Source organism: Cetorhinus maximus, chromosome 6 (genome assembly GCF_964194155.1).
Source record: "Cetorhinus maximus chromosome 6, sCetMax3.hap1.1, whole genome shotgun sequence".
Classification (NCBI taxonomy): domain Eukaryota; kingdom Metazoa; phylum Chordata; class Chondrichthyes; order Lamniformes; family Cetorhinidae; genus Cetorhinus; species Cetorhinus maximus.
Genome location: NC_135884.1, coordinates 120076680 through 120087816, shown reverse-complemented (window position 1 = coordinate 120087816; position 11137 = coordinate 120076680). Strand labels below are relative to the sequence as shown.

At 41.5% G+C, this 11137-nt stretch overlaps 1 long non-coding RNA gene across 1 annotated transcript in view; it reads right to left on the bottom strand.

Annotated features, from left to right (window-relative positions):
- Positions 1-8292: 8292 nt before the first annotated feature.
- LOC144682080 (uncharacterized) overlaps positions 8293-11137 on the bottom strand; it is an 83509-nt gene continuing 80664 nt past the window's right edge. The window contains exon 2 of the long non-coding RNA XR_013576932.1: positions 8293-9139. This is a non-coding gene — a long non-coding RNA (uncharacterized LOC144682080). The remainder of the gene's footprint in view (positions 9140-11137) is intronic.

The following is an 11137-nucleotide window of genomic DNA, read 5'->3' as shown; positions in this document are numbered from 1 at the left end:
TCATGATTATCTAATTGTTTTCTTTACTTGCCCTTAATAATATGTGATATCCTCTTTTTGATGGAGGTGTAAGCTAAACCCCCCAAAGGAATATTACTAGCTATGTAAGACTATTATGAATAGATCTCCGTCCCCTGATCTGGTAGCCCACATTGCCTCAGCATTTTAAATGCTTCCACTGACTTCATTTATTTTCAATCTCATTTAGTGTGTTGCACTGATATCTACAGTAGTATTTTCAACATGGATGAATATTATGATTTATTCTATACCCATGCAAATAAGGGATAAGATCACAGAATGTTAATATAGATCTTTATCCTGCTCAGGTCAAAGGTTTTGTGATTAATTGCTTGACAATTATGCTGTTTTATCTGTATATTTCCCTATAATTGTCTCATAAGTGATGACTAAAGGATTCAACAAATTACTTCATTCATTTCTAACAAAGAAGGCATAAAATAAATCTGTTATTCAATAGCTTCTGCTTGTTTCACAAGTAGAATTAATACCTGTGCACGTTGTCTTTGGTAGAGAGTTACACTCGATATCCCTCTTTGGCAAAAGGTATGAGTCCAACTTAATATCATTCCATTCAGAAAAAAATAGAATTCAACATAGAGAATATGTCTTTGGCATGTAAAGGGATAGGCAAAATAGTACAGTACATGTTGCTTAAATATCATTGCCAGTCAATTGCACTTGTATGGTATTTGTTTCTGGCTAGTGTAAAGCTGTATTGGAATTTTGTCCCTGATTACAATTTTTAGAGCTATATTATCACATTAATTTTATCTTCACTTTATATAACAGTTGATTGATAGTGGGAAAACAAATAAAATCAATACCAGTATGCAGTCTCACTTTCACTGTTACCAGTAGAATTCAGCAATATAAGGATTTGTACCTTGGCAATAAATAGAAATAGCACCCTTATTTCTGCTACCCTACATTTATTTTTTAAAAGCCAACAGAATATCAGGAAAATAAATCCAGAATAAGGAAAAATAATTTTGCTCCTTTACAGTTCCAGGATTTGAGAATTCCAAGACGTATTTCCATCCCACATGGTCTGATTTATTTTCCCTCAATGCTTCTAATGTAGACAAAATCAAACATCATACAACCATTAGGAAATGTTGCACTGTATCTGACCTCAGATGGCCTCTGATCATATCCGCACTGTAGCAGCTGAAGAAATTTAAACATGAAGTCTCATTTGGAGCAATTACAAAAAAATTAAGCTGCACAGTTCCCCTTGTGTTTATGCCATCACTAGTAGGGGCAATTTGGCACTTCCGAATAGATTGGTCTAACAGGGCTGAATATATAGGCATATAAATGGATTATTAAATATCCTCCTGGTTTACAAGGCCACAAAGATTCAGGGCAGCTGCTACAATCATGAGCCACTGAATTGGAATTCTCCTTTTAGCAAGAACATAGGGGAGATTGGTCCAGGCTAAACAAGGATAGGTCAGTTGAAGGTTCCCAGAGGTTAAAAAAGTACTCTAACCCACGTGCCAACTAGTATCATATCCAAATGATATACTGATCATGGCGGTTAAATGTCTTGAAGTTATTTGGTTGTCCAGTAACTGTGCAATCATTCCTTCAATTCCTCTGGCAATACAATGGCTGTATGTTCCATGTACAAATTCTCTGGCAGTTTCATTCCTTTGCATCCATTCAGGGAAATTGCCTGGTGAATGATTGCATTTGAGCTTCCTGGAAAATTAGCAGTACTCTATCCAACGTTGTACTGGAATTTGTTCAAAAGTTCAGACTTCTATAAAGAATCACATTGTTTGTCAATACTGTTTTTTTGCCTTATACCTTTACTGATGTTATTGCATTGGCAGGCACATGACTGAATTCTATTACTGCACCAGCTTTACATTCAGCAAGCCTAAGCAGGTGAAACTGATTCAACTTACCTCTTTTGGTTGTCACTTTCTTCTGCAGTCCTATTGTCAGTAGATCCTCCCTCATTCTGTAAATAATGATGCTGCCTTTTTTTCAGTGGGAGAGTCTGCAGGGGGAAAATACTCTTATTTTGCCTCACCCCTTCAATCAAAAGGACGTTTCCTCATAACTTCCTTAGTGAGGCACTGATTTGAAGCAATCAGAAAGTCCAGAAACCAGCTCAAATATGCAGCATACAACTTCCCTCCTGTCTGGAGTGCCCATCCATACACACAGATGGTATTCACCTCATTCAAGATATGCAAATCATTTGAAGTACTTGAAGCTCAGTCTCAAAGCGTGCTGTAGTATATGTTGCTGCAATTTTGCATTCTTAACCATTGCAAAACAGAACACCCTATCATCCATTGGTTCTATTTTGGACCAGTTCACCTTCAGTGATTAACAATTAATCAACTCACTGGAGGAGGAGGTTTCACAAATATCCCTATCCTCAATGATGGGGAAGGCCAACATGTACATGCAAAAAACAAGGCTGAAACATTTGTAACCATCGTCAGCCAGAAGGGCTGAGCGGAGGTCCCCAGCACCACAGATGTCAGTCTTCAGCCAATTTGTATCACTCCATGTTGTATATGAAGAAACAGCTGAAGGTACTGAATACAGCAAAGGCTATGTTGTATAGGCTAGTGCTGTTGGGAGGAGTTTAAACTAACTCGGCAGGGGGAGGGGACACAGAATGTTAGCAGAATAGGGACATATCACAATACAGTAAAACAATCAAGTCAGAGGGAGTACAGCTGCATTAAGTTTCAAGGGAATAAGGCAAGGCTGATGGCCTCTACTTTAATGCCAGGAGTATTACAGATAAAACAGATGAGTTAAGGGTGAGGATTGACACGTGGAATTGTGATATAGTAGCCATCACTGAGACGTGGTTGAGGGAGGGGCAGGATTGGCAGCTCAACATTCCTGGATATAAAATCTTCAGGCGAGACAGGGGAGGGGGTAAAAGAGGAGGAGGCATTGCATTATTAGTTAAGGAGTCGGTTAGTGCAGTAAGGAGGGATGATATCTTGGAGGGGGCATCAAATGAAGCTTTGTGGATAGAGTTTAGGAATAATAAAGGGACAGCCACATTGCTGGGTGTTTATTATAGACCCCCAGATAGTCAGCGGGAAATTGAGAAGCAAATATGTGCACAATTTGCGGAGGTGTGTAAAAACAATAACAATAGGGTAATTATATTAGGTGATTTCAACTTTCCCAACATTAATTGGGATAGACATAGTGTTAAGGGCTTGGATGGAGTGGATTTCTTGAAATGTGTACAGGAGAACTTTTTAGGTCAATATGCAGAGGGTCCAACAAGGGACGGCGCAGTGCTGGACCTATATCTGGGGAATGAAGCCGGACAGGAAGCTGAGGTGGTGGTGGGGGAGCATTTTAGTGATAGCGACCACAACATGGTACAATTTAAGCTTGTTATGGACAAAGAAATAGACAAGTTGCAAAAAAAATGCTTTGGATTGGGGGAGAGTGGACTTCAATAAAATAAGGCAGGATCTGGCCAAAGTAGACTGGGAACAGCTACTTGTGGGAGAAATCTACAGAGGAGCAGTGGGGGGCGTTCAAAAAGGAAATGGGGAGGGTACAGGCTCAACATGTTCCCTCTAGGGTGATAGGAAGGAGTAACAAGCCCAGAGAACCATGGATGACCAGAGATATTCAGGTTACGATGAGAAGGAAAATAGAGGCTTTTAGCAGGTACAAGGGAAGCAAATCAGCGGAGGCATTAGTGGAGTACAGAAAGTGCAGGGTGGGGCTTAAGAAAGCAATTAGGAGAGCAAAGAGGGGATATGAGAAAGCTCTGGCTCGTAAAAGTAGGGAAAATACCAAGATATTCTATAAGTATATCAATGGAAAGAGGATAACCAGGGAAAGAGTAGGGCCCATAAGGGACCAAGGGGGGAAATCTATGGGTGGAGCCAGATGACATCGCTTGAGTGTTGAATGAATACTTCACATCCGTCTTCACCTAAGAGAATGAGGATGAAGGTATCGAACTCAGGGAGAGAGACTGCAAGGTTCTTAAGCAAATTGATATAGGGAGTGACAAGGTATTGGAGGTGTTGGCGGGCTTAAAAGTAGACAGATCTCCAGGTCCGGATGATTTGTGTCCCAAACCGCTGAGGGAGACAAGGGAGGAGATTGCAGCGACTCTGACCCAAATTTTTAATTCCTCTCTAGCCACGGGCGAGGTGCCAGAGGACTGGAGAACAGCTTCCGCTATTTAAGAAGGGTTGTAGAGATAAGCCAGGGAACTACAGGCCAGTGAGTCTCACGTCAGTGGTAGGGAAACTATTGGAGAAAATTCTGAAGGAGAGAATCTATCTCCACTTGGAGAGGCAAGGTTTGATCAGGGATAGTCAGCATGGCTTTCTCAGAGGGCAGTCATGCCTAACAAATTTGATTGAATTTTTTGAGGAGGTGACCATGTGTGTAGATGAGGGTAGTGCACTTGATGTAGTTTATATGGATTTCAGCCTTTGACAAGGTCCCACATGGGATACTTATAAAGAAGGCAAATGCACATGGGATACAGGGTAATTTGATAAGCTGGATTCAAAATTGGCTTAGTTGTAGGAGACAGAGTGTGATGACAGAGGGATGCTTTGGTGACTGGAAGCCAGTGTCCAGTGACCCAGGATCTATGCTGGGTCCCCTATTATTTGTCATTTATACAAAACGACATAGATAACTATGTGGGAGGTAGGATTAGTAAGTTTGCGGATGATACAAAGATTGGCCGGGTAGTTAACAGTGAGGTTGAGTGTCTTGGGCTACAGAAAGATATAGATGGGATGGTCAAATGGGCAGATAAGTGGCAGATGAAATTTAACCCTGAAAAGTGTGAGGTGATACACTTTGGAAGGAGTAATTGACAATAAAGTATTCAATGAACGGCATGACACTAGGAAGTTCTGAGGAACAAAGGGACCTTGGCGCGTGTGTCCATAGATCTCTGAAGGCATGTTAATGGGGTGGTGAAAAAGGCATATGGGGCACTTTCCTTTATCAATCAATGCATAGATTACAAAAGTAGGGAGGTTATGTTGGAGTTGTATAGAACCTTTGTGAGGTCACAGCTGGAGTATCGTGTGCAGTTCTGGTCACCACATTATAGGAAGGATGTGATTGCACTGGAGGGGGTGCAGAGGAGATTCACCAGGATGTTGCCTGGGATGAGACATTTAAGTTATGAAGAGAGGTTGGATAGACTTGGGTTGTTTTCGTTGGAGAAGACTGAGGGGCAACCTGATCGAGGTGTACAAGATTATATGGGGCATGGACAGGGTGGATAGGGAGCAGCTGTTCCCCTTAGTTGAAGGGTCAGACACAAGGGGACATAAGTTCAAGGTGAGGGACAGGAGGTTTAGGTGGGATGTGAGGAGAAACTTTTTTACCCAGAGGGTGGGGACGGTCTGGAATGCATGGCCTGGGAGGGTGGTAGAGGCGGGTTGCCTCACATCCTTTAAAAAGTACCTGGATGAGCACTTGGCACGTCATAACATTCAAGGCTATGAGCCAAGTGCTGGTAAATGGGATTAGGTAGGCAGGTCAGGTGTTTCTCACGTGTCGGTGCAGACTCGATGGGCCGAAGGGCCTCTTCTGCACTGTGAGATTCTGTGATTCTGTGATTCCATGGGCTATGGCAACATCCTGGCAATAGTACTGGAGACTTGTGCTCCAGAACTAGCTGCGCCCCCAGCCAAGCTATTCCAGTGCAACTACAACACTGGCATCTACCTGACAATGTGGAAGACTGTTCTGTTCACAAAAAGCAGGACACATAATTTGGGACAAAATTAATAATCACTTGGGCAAAAGTGGGTTAATTAAAGAAAGCCAGCATATATTTGTTAAGGGCAATTCGTATTTAACTAACTTGCTGGAGTTTTTTGAAGAGGTAACAGAGAGGGTTGATGAGGGCAATGCTGTTGATGTGGTGTACATGGACTTCCAAAAGGCATTTAATACACTGCCCCACAACAGACTTGTGAGCTAAATTGTAGTTCATGGACTAAAAGGGACAGTAGCAACATGGATATGAGATTGGCTGAGTGGTAGGAAACAGAGGGTAGAGGTTAATGGATATTTTTTGGACTGGAGGAAGATTTGTAGTGAAGCTCCACAGGGGTTGGTGGTGGGACCCTTGCTTTTCCTGATTCTCTATTAATGACCTAGGCCTTGGTGTACATGGAAAATGTCAAAATTTGAGGATGATAGAAAATTTGGGAGCATTGTGAACTGTGAGGAGGATAGTGTATAACTTCAAAAGGACATAGGCAAGTTGGTGGAATGGGCTGACAAGTGGCAGTTGAAATTCAATGCAGAAAGCATGAAGTGATTCACTCTAGTAGGAAGAATGAGGAGAGACAATATAAAATAAAGGACACAATTCTAAAGGGCACGCAAGAACAGAAGAACCTGGGTGTATATGTGTATGAATCATTGGAGGTGACAGGACAGGTCGAGAGAGCAGTTAATATAACATACAGTATCCTAGGCTTTATTAATAGGGGTATAGAGTACAAGAGCAGGGAGGTTATGTTAAACTTGTATAAAACACTAGTTCAGCAGGAATTGGAGTACTGCATCCTGTTCTGGGTGCCACGCTTTAGGAAAGGTGTGAAGGCATTGGAGAGAATGCAGAAAACATTCATGAGAATCGTCCCAGGGATGAGGAACTTCAGTTGTGTAAATATATTGGAGGAGTCGGCACTGTTTTCCTTGGAGAAGATAAGCCTGAGAGGAGATTTGATAGATGATTCAAAATCATGAGGGGTCTGGACAGAGTAGAGAGGGAGCAACTATTCCCATTGGTGAAAGGATCAAGAATGAGATGGCACAGATTTAAAGTGTTTACAAAAGAAGCAATGGAGAAATGAGGAGAAACTTTTTCACGTAACAAGTACGTAAGATCTGGAATACGCTGCCTGAGTGTGGTTGAGGCAGGTTCATTCAATAGGGAATCTGAAAAGGAAGACTGCAAGGTTACAGGAAGAAGGTGGGGGAATGGCACTAGGTGCGCTGCTCATTCAGAGAGTCAGCGCAGACATAACAGGCTGAATGACCTCCTTCTGTGCTATAACAATTCTGTGCTTCTGTGACATCTAATCTGGCCAATTACCACACCATCAACCGACTAGTGGTCATTAGCAAAGTGATGCAAGGTGTAATTGACAATGCTACCAAGCAGAACTTGCACAGTAATAACCAGTTCACCAATGCTCAGTTTGGGTTCTACCAGGGCCAGTTGGCTCCTGACCTCATACACCGAAGCAGTGCATGTCTATATGGAGCAAGACCTGGACAACATTCAGACTTTGGCTGACAAGTGGCAAGTAGCATTCATGCCACACAGTGCCAGGAATTGACCATTTCAAACAGGAGAGAACACAACCATTTCCCCTTGACATTTAATGTTATTACCATTGCTAAATCCTCCACCATTAACATCCTGGGAGTTACCATTGACCAGAAACTGAACTGGACTAGCCATTTAAATACTGAAGTTACAAGAGCATGTCAGACACTGGGAATTCTGTGGTGAGTAACTCACAATCTGACTTCTCAAAGCCTGTCCACCATTTACAAGGCACAGGTCAGGACTATAATGGAATACTCTCTACTTTCCTAATTATGTGCACCTCCAGCAATACTAAAGAAGCTCAACAACATTGAGGGTAAAGCAGCCCATTTGATCTGCACCCCATCCATCACCTTAAACATTCACTCCCTCCACCGCCAACGCGCAGTAACATCAAAGTGTACCATATACACAATGTACTGCAGCAACTCACCAAGCAACTCAACATCTTCCAAACACACAACCTCTACCACCTAGAAGGATGCATGGGAACACCACCACCTGCAAGTTCCCCTCCAAACAACGCACCATTCTGGCTTAATATTGCCATCCCTTCATTTTCGCTGGGAGAAAATCCTAGAACTCCCTTCCTAATATGGGTGTACCTACAGCAGGTCAAGAAGGCGGCTCACCATCATCTTCTGAAGGGCAATTAGGGAAGGGCAATAAATCCTGACATAGCCAGCGATGCTTATAACCCATGAAAAATTAAAAGAGAAATTTGATGATGAGATTACAACCTATTGTTGTCACATCTCATCTGTTGCCGACTTTTTGCCTGGCAGACTTGCAATGAACAACAGACTATATTCATTGTACCACAATAGACCAGGCTTTGAAATGACATCCCTTAGTACCCAACAATCACCACACAGAGGCCTAACCAGTTTTTAACCAGTTTCTAAATGAAGGAAAGTGTTTCCAGAAATGAAAAGACCGCAAAGGGTTGTCTTTATTCACCAGCTTCTACAAAATTGTTCACTGCAACAATGGTTATACAGCAATATGCTTATTAACAGGAGTTCTGGGTATAGTTCCTTTATTAGAATATTTTCTCCAAAGTACAAACATAAAAAAGACTTTGTTTTGTGATTTAAGACAAATATTCCATGAAATTCTGCAATCAATGGAAACGCTACATATAGTTGACATAGATTACAAGATCTGGAAATTGCTAAACATGTGGTTTATCTCTCTATCTTCCTGACTGCCTGTCAAGTTATGAGCAACAGGTTTGGGATTTAATCCCAGGGTTTTTAAATTTAAAAAAATCCAATTTTTACTTGCTTATTTTTTTTGTTCCCTAGACACACAACTACAATATATGTGGGGTTCAGGTTAATATTTGTTCCACTTAGCGCTTCCTGAACAAAATACATCAATTGTTTTACTTGGGGAAACCGCAATGACAGCTGTTGTTCATTAAAACCTGCCTTTATGGTACAAGAGGCTGCTAGCAAGCTTCCTTCAGGAAACCAGTTCTGCTTATAATGCTTCAAAATCCAGATGGGAAAAGAACATATCTATTATTATTACTTCTAATTAAGAACAGCAAATTTATGTTAAGATTTAGTTGCAAAAATTACCACAAAACAATATTTTTCTCCTCCACAACTATTGTGGAGTGATATACATGGGGAGGGGGTGTGGGTGCAGAGGGAGGGGCACAAGACTTCAATAATATTACTGCATCAAAATAGTTCTCAGCAGGCAATGTGTGTTCAGATGTAGTTCATAATGTACCAGGAGATTCTGGAGAGCATGATCTGCATGTTGTGCCTAGAAAGGAAAAGATTTTGATGTTAATGTTGTGCACAGTCTCTGAGGTAGTCTTTGTATTTAGCACAAGAGATTTAGTTTAAACCTTGAGGGGAAACAGTTTCCACTGTAGAAAGTCAACGTTTAATATTGGGTTCAAAGCAAGTAAAATCTGTCAATGAGGTGGTTTACTGTAGGAAAAAAAAATCCATTGTATATTTATTAATGCTCACTTTGGTTCAGAACTTGGTAGGAAATAGTACATCTTAGACAAAGCTGCTTCTGTTAGTTTATTTGTTTGTCAATCAAAAACAGGCTATTACAATAATAATAGCCTTCATTTATAACACTTATCATTGAAAATCACAAATTTTATTTCCAAAAGTAATATTTAAGCTTAGCATGCAGGTACAGCAGACAACTAGGAAAGCAAATGACATGTTGGCCATCATTGCAAGGGGATTGGAGTACAAGAATAAGGAAGACTTGCTTCAATTGAGACCACACCTGAAGTACTGTGTAGTTTTGGTCTCCAAACCTAAGGAAGGGTGTACTTGAATTGGAGGCTGTACAGCAAGAAGTTCATTTAATTGGTTCCTGGGATGAGGGGGTTGTCCAATGATGAGAGACTGTGTAAATTGGATTTATACTCTCTGGAGCTTAGAAGAATGGGAGGTGTTGTGAGTGGTGGCCGAGTTGGTACCATAGCTATGGTTGATCTGCAGACACTTCTTGGGTGAAAACTTTAAGTTTATTTACGAGGTACTCAGCAGCAACTACATGTGTGCTTTCAACTCAAACTCCATCTCCACACTACTTTTGATTACTGACTACTGAGGTAGCCCACGCTACTCTTCCATTGGGCACTAAAGATCATGTGATCTTCCTTACCAAGCATTATTCTTAAAGGCATGTTACACACTAAATAAAACCATAATTACCACATCCCTCCCCCCTTTACTCGAATATACATTTTATATTTACAAGTACAAATTTCTCATGACAACAAAATATTTACACTGGGTAAGGAATTTACAAGTTCAGTCTTTCTGGTGGTTAGCTCATGCATGTAGAACATCTCAGCTCTACAACTCCAGGTGCTCTTTCAGGAACCTCTTTTTCTGGAGTTGTCTGAACATCGGGTGCTTCGGTGGGCACCTGCAGTTCTGTATCCTCAACTCTTACAGGAACAACAGACATGCCTGTACTAGGTTGAGTTCTCTCAACAAGAAACACTGACCAGGTCGTGAACACTGGTGGAATCAATTCTTGATGATCTGTTTCTCTCTTCCTTAAATGATCCACATGTCTCCATATGACTCAGCCTTCCACCTCCGCATGGTAAGATAGAGGCTCAGTCACTGCACTTATTTCCCCCGGTAACCACTTTGGCCCTTCTCCAAAGTACTTCATGTATACCGTCTCTCCCATGGCAAATTTCCTCTCACAACTATGCCAGTCGTGTCTAGTTTTCTGGCTTCCCTGACTTGTTTTCACCTTCCCCTCTAAACTCAGCATTATTAAGCTCAATCTCGTCCTGAGACCGTGTTTCAACAATAACTTTGTAGGTGTGATACCTGTTGTTGTGTGAGGGGTGATCCTATAATAGAAAAGCAAACATGCTAGCTTGGTTGTTAAGGAATCGCCAGTTAGCTTTTTCATGCCTGCCTTGAACGTTTGAACCACCCTTACGGCCAGTCCATTTGAGGAGGGGCAGTATGGTGAAGTTTTTACATGAGTGATACCATTGAGGCTGATAAACCGTTGAAACTCAGCACTCGTAAATGCCGTGCCGTTATCAGAAACGACTACTTCTAGTAGTCCGTGAATGGCAAAACTTTGACGTAACATCTCAATTACAGCAGTCAACGTTGGAGACTTCATCTCATATATGTTCATCCATTTTGAGTGGGCATCAACAATGAGCAGAAACATTGTTCCCACGAAAGGTCCCACATAGTCAATGTGTAACCGCACCCATGGTCTTCCTGGCCACTCCCAAGGGTGTATTGGAGCTGT